The 9,746-nt window shown below is 41.9% G+C and overlaps 1 protein-coding gene across 1 annotated transcript in view; it reads left to right on the forward strand.

The window, feature by feature from the left end:
- The window catches only part of LOC108797772 (neurexin-2-like), a 242,801-nt gene that overhangs the window by 232,657 nt on the left and 398 nt on the right, over window positions 1–9,746 (forward strand). The window lies entirely within an intron of this gene.

The raw sequence follows: 9,746 nt of genomic DNA on the forward strand, positions 1-9,746 counted from the left end.
CGCTGCCCCATTATATGTGCTCATTCGTAGCAGGAGGGCGTCAGGAGGAGGAGGACGGGAGATCAGCTCCTTGCTGATCTCCGTCCGGGCTGTGAATGCAGAAGTGATGTGTATTACATCACTTCCGCATTCACCTGTCAGTCATCTGGCAGAGAGAGCCAGAGAGAAGAAGCTGATAAAGCAGATCTCTGCTTCATCAGCTTCTTTTGGGGTCCACAGGTGATATTAGGGGTCCTAGAGACCCCTAATATCTCCATAAAGAGGACCTGTCAGTGTGCCTTTGCTATTATATAGGGGGTTGTTATCCCCCTATATAATAGCAATAACAATAAGTGCAAAAAAATAAATATAAATAAAAAAAAATAAAAAGTAACACATAAAAAAGTAAAATAAAATAAAAGTCACATATAAAAAAAAGGGGAAAAAACCCCCCCAAAATGTTTAACTCCCCCACCCCCACGTTTACGCGCCTATAAACGTAAATACGCGTCCGGTGCCCCAGCGCGCAAAAATTACAATTGCGCTACACATGTTACATATCGCCGCGAACGTCGCAGTGAGAGCAATCATTTTAGGGCCATCAATCACTGATAACACTAAACTGATGAGCGGTAACAGCTTTTAAAGCGTCGCCTATGGCCAATTTTGGGTATTATCGTTTTTTGAGGTTTCGCGCGTGCACGCAATTTTAAGGCTTGACATGTTTAGTGTCTTTTTACCCGACGTGACTCCATCTTTTATATTTTACCCAAAAATTGGGTAATAATAAATGTTTTATCATTTAATATAGGGGAAACTGTTTTTTTTTTTAAATTTCGGTAATTTTTCCTTAATATAGTAAAAAAATAAAACCCCCAGTGGTGAATAAATACCACCAAAAGAAAGCTCTATCTGTCCCCAAAAAAGGGTATAAAATTCATTTCAGTACAGCGCTGCATGACGGAATAAATGTCAGTCAAAGTACCGCAGCGCTGAATACTGAAAAATGGCCTGGATGGGAAGGGGGTTTAACACCACGGATGTCAACTGGTTAATGACTTCACAGGTGTCACATCATTAGAGCGATGTTTTGGAACAGCAAAGTCCCTTCCTCAGGCAAAACAGATAAATATACTTGTGAAGTCAATAAACAATTACTTTTCTACATGCTGGAGTGCTTGTGACCTTTTTTGAGGTCAGTAATGTAAACGCAGAGTGAGGAGGTCAGTAATGTAATGCAGAGTACGGAAGTCAGTAATGTAACGCATTACAAGTAATGTACTTGTAACGCATTACAAGTACATGGGGTATGCAGGCGTGTACATGCAGCGGCTGTCACCCGATCATTAACTTGAATGGGTGACAGTTGCTGCATGTAAACGCCAGATTAAGGATTCCTGCTGCAGGAAAACGCAAGTTTGTGACACAGGAATCCCTAATTGCACCTGAAATATAGGTGTGAATGGTGCCTAATATGCACACAGAAAAATACAACTCCCCCACACAAATAAAATAATACACTCCCCCCCACACACATAATACACTTTGCCCCCCCCCCCCCCTTCACTGCCCCTCACACAGTGTTGAATAAAAACTGTTAACAGAGAATTTACTCTGATTACAAGTTCAGGAATCCATAAAGCATGTGCGGCCTTCTAAGTATATCATAACAGGAACATAAACTGGAATTAACTTATACAGAGTATAGAAGACATTATACATGTACCAACTGTAAATAGTGGCCAGTATTATGAAGACCACATATTCCCATCATAGTACAAACGAGTCTTTTTCTTTATACATTCAAAAAATGCAGACAGCAACACATGTAGATGTTTTAATACGTATAGGCAGTTCTGGTTCCTAGTCTCCCGTTTGGTTCTTATCGGTACGAATAAAAAATTATAAGTGCTTCCTAACAGGCTTAATATGACCAGCATTTCATATGTGTCCATCAGAAAGTTCATTGTCGTAAGGTCCATGACGAGTAGTTCTAAGAGGATGAAAAAAATGTTGATTGCCTCTGTTTCAGTAAGCCAGGTTTCTTAATTCTAACTAGAGATCCATGCTGAAAGTGTACTTCTTATGCACCGCTCAATAAAATCATGTTGTCCTTTTATCTTGTCGATCTTTAATAGTCTATGCCAGGGGTGTCAAATCCAAACTTACTAAAAGGGCCATGCCGAGGGTTGTGAATAAATAAAACAATTAACCATGTTGCTTGCTGCGGGACAGTTGTAGTGCCCTCACACACAGGACAACAGAATTGTCATATAATGGACAGGGACTGCTAACACTTGTAGTGCCCTCACACACAGGACATCAGGACTGTCATATAATGATGATATGAATGTCATGTGTTCTGTGTGTGAGGGCACTACAAGTGTCAGCAGTCCCTGCCAAATATATGACAGTCCTGTGTGAGAGGACACTACAAGTGTCAGCAGTGCCTGCCCATTAAATGGACAGGCACTGCTGACACTTGTAGTGCCCTCACACACAGTCAGTCCTGGATACACACAGTGGGACTTACCGGAGCCACTGAGACCAGAGGCAGAGGGGGAGGAGAAATCTGCCGCTCAGGAGGGAGGTGAGGCCAAGGGAAATGTGCGACCGAAGAGGAAGGTGCGGGGTCCTCAGAGGGTGGCCTGCTGAATTGTTTTTTCTGCTTGAGCACAGGCTAGAAAAAAAAATTAACCCTGTACAAACTTGGGACTGGCGGGCCTAATAAAATCTTGTAGCGGGCCGTTTCTATACCCGCGGGCCTTGTAATTGACATATGTGGTCTATATACAACTGAAGATTTTAAATTTCTTGTTGTATCTTTGTACTGGGCTTAGGGTCCTTATAAGAGGCAGATTCTAAATTCACATCCTGTATGGTACCCTTGACTGAGGGGTTTTGCTTCAGCCACAACAGTTTCACTTTGGCTGGAAATTGTTATATCTTTTGCGATACTTAAATCATGTTCCAAGAGCAATCTTTCATTAACCACCTCCCGTCCATTGGACGTACCTAAATGGCCGGATGGGAGCCTTGTAGATGCAGGTGGGCGTTTTAAGACATCCCTCCCCGCTCCCACTCGGCACTGAGCACATGCACGAGTGGGGAAACTGTCCAAAATGTAAACAGCCAGGGATGGCTGTTTACATACAAACGTTCCGGCATCTGTAGAGACCCCTAATCGCTTGTGTTGTGGCCGGGACCAGCATGGCGGCTCTCTCACCGGAGATCAGAGGGAGGGAGGGATCACAATCTCCCTCTGATCTCCTCTCCGGTCTCCGAATGCAGGAAGGGATGTATACTACATCACTTCTGCATTCAGCTGTCATTCCTGGCTACAGAAGCCGGGGAGAAGCTGGTGAACAGATCTCTAATTCATCAGCTTCTCTGGGGGTCCTTAGGTGACATTAGGGGTCTTCGATACCCCTGATGTCTCCATAAAGAGGACCTGTCACTGTAAATTGGCTATCACATATGTGATATCAAATAAAGTTAAGTGTAATAAAAAAAAAAGTTTAATAAAAAATGTAAAAAGCATTAAAAAAAAACACCAATTTTTTTTTAAAGTCCCCCACCCACAGGCCTACGTGTGAAAACGTCAATTGCGCCTATTGTGCCGCACATGTTACATATCGCCACGAATGTCCGAGTGGGAGTAATAATTTTAGGGCCAATAATCACTGATAACACTAAACGGATGAGCAGTAAAAGCTTTTAAAGTATCACCTATGGTCAATTTTGGGTGTGGTCATTTTTGGCGATTTTCCGGGCGGGTGCAATTTTAGGGCTTGACATGTTTAATGTCTATTTAAATCGACCTGACCTCGTCTTTTATATTTTACCAAAAAATTGGGGTGATAATAAATGTTTCATAACCGTTTATAGGGAAAGTTTTTTTTTCAACATTTACTGTACTTTTTTTGCTATACAGGTATTCCTCACTTAACGACCGAGTTCCGCTCCTACGACCAGGTCGTTAAACGGATTGGTCGTTAAGTGAGGAACTCTATCCAGTACTGTAATGTGTTAGTACAGTATGGTATAGCGTTGCCGATGTACAGTACCGAACAGTGTACTGTACATCGGGCAATTAAAATACTTACCGGCACCTGCAGTGAAGGTCGGAGGACACCACTTCCGCCGGCGACGCGGCGCACTGACGTTGACGCGCAAGGTCGGAGGTCAGAGGTCGATCGGCGGTCCGTCGTAAGTGCGAGTGGTCGCAAAACAGGTAAGTCGGTAAGCGAGGAACATCTGTATAGTAAAAAATAAAAACCTCAGTGGTGATTAAATACAACCAAAAGAAATGTGCCCCCAAAAAAATGGTAAACATTATTTCAGTACAGCGTTGCAAACTGAATAAATGTCAGTCAAAGTACTGCAGCGCTGAATACTGAAAAATGGCCTGGACAGGAAGGGGGTTTAACACCCTGGTCTTCAAGTGGTTAATGTGGCATGAGTTAATTTTTTCTACCAGTTGGTCTCTTATAATTTCATCTGCTAAAGCATCAAACTCACAAACAACAACTAACCTAAATCTGCTGTATAATGCTCTGTGGATTCACCAGTATGCTGTCAATGTTGGTGGAATTTAAATCTTCCTGTAACCATGCTTGCTTTAGGCAATAAGGTCTGCTTTGTTGCAATGATCTGCTTTCAAGGAGTCAGAGATGCTCAGAGCAGAATGCTTGGGTTCACACTCTGCAGGGGGGGTGCATGTTCCTTGATGTCCATATGCTCGCCATCCTGACAGTTTCTAATGTGGTCCCGTGCTCTCCCACTCTTACTAGTAACCATTTGGTTGGGGGTAAAAATTTGACGTTTATTAAATGTTTATGTTCATTAGTTCAGTGCACAGAAAGGAAAAATTTTAAAACCATAACAAAACCGAAAGTAAAAAATGTTAGTCCGAAGACTAATTTCTTTTTTTCTCTAAACCTTTTCAAATTTTTTTTTTTAATAAACTTTTTAATTATTTTTATTAAAAATTTTTTTTTTACTTTACTGTTGGGGGCTTTGGGGGAAATATCCTGGAATTCCCCTTTTAAAATAGAAAAAGAGATTGAGGACATAAAGTCCTCACTCTTTTTCTGCAGCCCCTGTTATAAATTAACAGGAATCGTTTATACGGAGTGTTCCTGTTCATTCATAACTTGTGGGGATAGTATGTTTACCACAGTGCTCCCCTCCCCCACACTACTCGGCCTCCTGTCACAGTTTCTCTCCTCCCCACTGGACGCTGCCCTGTGAAAGAGCTGTGAATATTACATCACTTTCACATTCAGCTGTCATTCTCTGGCTACAGAAGCTGGTGAGAAGCTCCAGCTTCATCAGCTTCTATGGGGGTCCCTAGGTGACATGCGGGGTCTTTAGAAACCCCTGATATCTCCATAAAGGGGGCCTGTCACTGTAAATTGGCTATCACACATGGGGGCTTCTATGTGATAACAATAAAGTTAAGTGAAAACAAAAGTTTAAAAAAAACTTAGTTACAGGAAAATTAAAGTCAGATATAAAAATAAAAAACCCCCCACAAAATAGATGTTAAAGTCCCCAGCCCCCACAGTGATTGGATTGCTTAGGATGCAGTCACCATTGCCAATTTTTCACCTGGCACCTTCAATGACCAATACCTTCTTGGCTGTGTTTTTGTCCTTATTAGAATAAATCTTCCTGTATATACTGTATTTTAAAATAAAGCCCAGTTCCAAGGAAATTGACATGTTTGCCTTGCAATGAGGCTGCCCACACATGACAAGGGTTAACTGCTTGTTAATGCCTAGGGACGAGCAAAGAGCTGATTTACTTAGAAGAGGTGCTTTCCTTTTCTCCCCTTCACTCTGATTGTAGACTGTTCCTCGGTGTCCTCACATACAATGCAGGGCTGTGGAGCATGCATTGTACATAATGACATAATTGGGCTGTAGACCACTGGAGGGAAGGGGAGAAGAGGATGCGAGGACCAGCCTAGCAAACTAGATGGAGTTGGTAAGAGTGTCCCCTGCCCCACTACAAAGTAACACTTATATTTTCTCTGGAGTTAGGCTTTAAATTGTACAATAGGTTAATGATAAACCACTGGTAACCATGTTCCTTTTTAAATGAATGCTCCACCCCTAATTAAATTACATTCTTTGCCTACAATGACTTGTTGAACGCACAACAAAAATGTGTCCCTGGAAATTTTTTTAATTTCCAGGGACACTGCTGACTACAGAATTCACAAAAAATACAAAATGGAATTTAGCAAAAATATTACATACCGTGTTTCCCCGAAAATAAGACACTGTCTTATATTTTTTTTGGCTCACAAAAACACACTAGGTCTTATTTTCGGGGGAGGTCTTATTTTTTTATATTTTTTTTAATGTATAACAATCCAAAGTTAATGCAAATCCAAATGAAATAATCCAAAATGGCAAAGTTAGGAATAGGGTGATCAGGGCAATCAGGGGTACCTTTCCAAGAGCAATTTGGTAACCAGAAAAAGCGAAGCGCACTTTCACTATAGATTCCTCACAGGCGGAGTGCATTGGGTATCACTCCACCTGTGACAGGAGTTGGCGCTATAGAGTAAACATAGGCTTATGCGGCTCTGCTCCCTGTGCTGCCGCATCACTTCCTCTAGCGCTGGCTTCATTGGCACGCTGATTCTCTCCCACGGCTCTTCAGGTTCCCCCTTATGCCACCACCGGCCCTGGCAATGGTCACAACTAGGTCTTATTTTCGGAGTAGGTCATATATTTGATCAATTCCCAAAAATAGTACTAGGTCTTATTTTCGGGGTAGGTCTTATTTTCAGGGAAACAGGGTATCTACGGATGATAGTAATATTTGCTGCAATAGATAAATGGTGCAATAAGTAGAAGATATGTACTGGGTGCCGGAGCTCCTAAACATCCTCAGTTCTGCCCCTTTTGCTTGAAGAAATGTATAAATACCACAGATTTTCCACATTGTAGGCAAAGCTTATCTTCTAAGATATACAATTTTCCTTCCAAATTGTCATGTAAGCAGCAGAAGTAGTCACTAGAGCTTCTATAATTAGATTTGTTGCAAACTTGAGTTTTTCTAATGACAGAACTTCTAATGAAGTTTAATTCCCTGATGCAGCCACTCTTGCTAGCTGCAAGAATTTGTATTTTCGCAGAATTATGGCTTTTAGATGACAGGAAGTTCTTTATATTAACTGTAATATTTACATAGTTGTGCAAAACCATAGTTTTGGAACGGTAATAGGAACTGTAATAGTTCTTAGTAGTCTACATTTTTTTGCATTAGGATAATTAATTATGAAACCATGAAGCAATGAGAGAATAAGTTGACTCTGTAAATCGGTAATCTTTGGTTTTCCTGATTGCTTCTTTGTATGTCTGTTTGATAGCAGAGAATGATTTAATTCAGGATGCAGGCTTCTGATCTTCTGATTCCCACAGTGTATGGTCAGCTTTACTAAGCATGTTTGTTCTTTTTGAGAGCCCTGAGATATTCTGATTGCTTGGTCAGACCCTGCAATAAAAACAAGATAATTAGGAGATGAGATAAACCTTTTAGTGCAGAATAATACACTATGAGAATTTTGGCTGGTTCATCAAGAAGTGTCTGAAATTCGCAGTGTATGGTCAGCTTTATTCAAAATTTGCTCAGTGGGTGGCCTCGTCAGCTGCTGCCATTGTTCAGGTTTTCTGACAGCAGCATATTTGGCGCTGTCAGAATACATCAGCCCAGCAGAAGATTCGTCCATCCTTGCTGTGTAGCATGGATGGAATAATGTTATATTTTTTTGTTCAGCCTGCAGTTTGAACTAGAACAATGTATGTTACACTTTTGGAAGTTAAAAAGTACCTTTTCATAGATATATGTACATTAGGGCTGCAGCTAACGATTATTTTCATAATCGATTAGTTGGCCAACGTTGAGGAAAAGAGCAACGGCGTGCGCGGCTTCAGCGTCCTATGCGGTGGGAGCAGCGTGTGGCTCAGGCCGCATGTGGAGCCCCGAACAGGCGATTTGCCGAATCGACGATCGAAAACGTTGCCAATCGTCGATTTTAATCGACTAAATCGATTAACTGTTGCAGCTCTAATGTACATCAAGTCAAAAAGAGGGACAGATGAATTTTGTACCAAACGAGGGGCAGTCCCTCCAAACGAGGGACAGTTGGGAACTTGGGAGGCATGCTATTGATTCAGATTTGGTTACTGGAGTAGTGCCTAGAGCCCTTTTAAAAACAGCTATGCAAATACTAAGGGAGTTATTCACTAAAGAGCTGAAGGATGTAGCCTAACGTTCAGTTAATCCTTCAGCTCATTTCATACGCAGGAACCCTTCGGTTCAGGCGAACCAAAGGGCTGGTGTACGCGCTATTCACAATAGCCCATACAGCAGCTGATGGCAACCGAAGCACACAGCTAAGCATATGCTTCAGCTCGACACAGCCGAAGTGGGGAGAACGTTCCGCCAAAGCTGACTGACTAGTTGTTAAAAAATAGGGGTTTTTTAAAACTGCGCTCTAAACACTATGGACTACCACTACCACTGTGTCATCAGCTCATCAGAATGCGGTGTGCATCCCAGATAGCAAGGATAACTTGCCACAAACTTGTGGCAGGGTTAAATTGTAATTCTTGTTAACTTGCTGCACACATTCCTGGCAAGTTGTAGACTTGCAGAACACTTACAGCACAAGTTCTAGTTGACACTTTTTGAATTTGTAGCAAATTTGCTTGACTACAGCAAGAGTCCGGTAGGTCTTAGGAAGAGCTCTGCAAGTGTACAGAACTTTTGCAAAGCACGTTGATCTGGAGACTTGCAATGCAGACTTGCTGTAATTGTGCAACAAAATTGTGAAGCTTGGCAAGTCTGCAATACTTTAGCAAGTCATTTTCAAACTTGCAGCTCTATTGCTTGCTATCTGGGATGTGCAGAAACACGCTTTTTTACTGTCACACCTGATCGTGCGTCACCAGAAGTAACGACTTTGGCTGATCTGATAGAATGGCTGGTCTGACATAAAACCAAATTTATCACCTCTCTGAGCCAAGACACTGATCACAGGAACCATCCCCAGGAGCCGTCACCCTTCTCTGAATCAGAGTCTTCTGATTTGGATCTTTTATGAAGGTTCAGACAGCTCCTGAGCTTCGGTTCTTTTGCTTGTCAGCCGACTCAGCAAGTGGTCCGATGATTCAATTCATGAATCGGTTCTTTTGAATGAACTGACCAAAATGAACCGATTCATTTCAAAGATCCGAACTTCCCATCTCTATCAGCTACTTCAAAGTCAGCACAGCACAGAACAGGGGGCAGGGGCGGGGCGGACATCACTCAAGCCGAAGAAACATACCACTGCATCTATTTATCTCAGCATGTTTGTCTGCAGGGACAAACACCAGTGCCCTCAGGCAGCTGCTTGACCTGCTTGTGCACTTACACCGGCCCTGATCGACTGAGGGGAACAGATTCTTCCCTTCGGTTCAGCCGAACATGCAGAGGCTGTTAGGCTGAACCTAAGGGAAGTGAAGTGAGCCAAATGCTGCCAATGTGCGGCTAAAAATTGTTAGCCATACAGAGCTGCTGTGAATGGCTGAACAGGCTTCAGCTCATTTCACTTCGGCTCAGTTACTCACTCAGCTGCCTTCAAATTCTCTGATATTAAACACACATGTGTATGTATGTATATATATATATATATATATATATATACATATATATATATATATATATATATATATATATATATATATATATATACACACACATAC

Source organism: Nanorana parkeri, unplaced genomic scaffold (genome assembly GCF_000935625.1).
Source record: "Nanorana parkeri isolate BGI_ZX_2015 unplaced genomic scaffold, ASM93562v1 scaffold1334, whole genome shotgun sequence".
NCBI lineage: Eukaryota > Metazoa > Chordata > Amphibia > Anura > Dicroglossidae > Nanorana > Nanorana parkeri.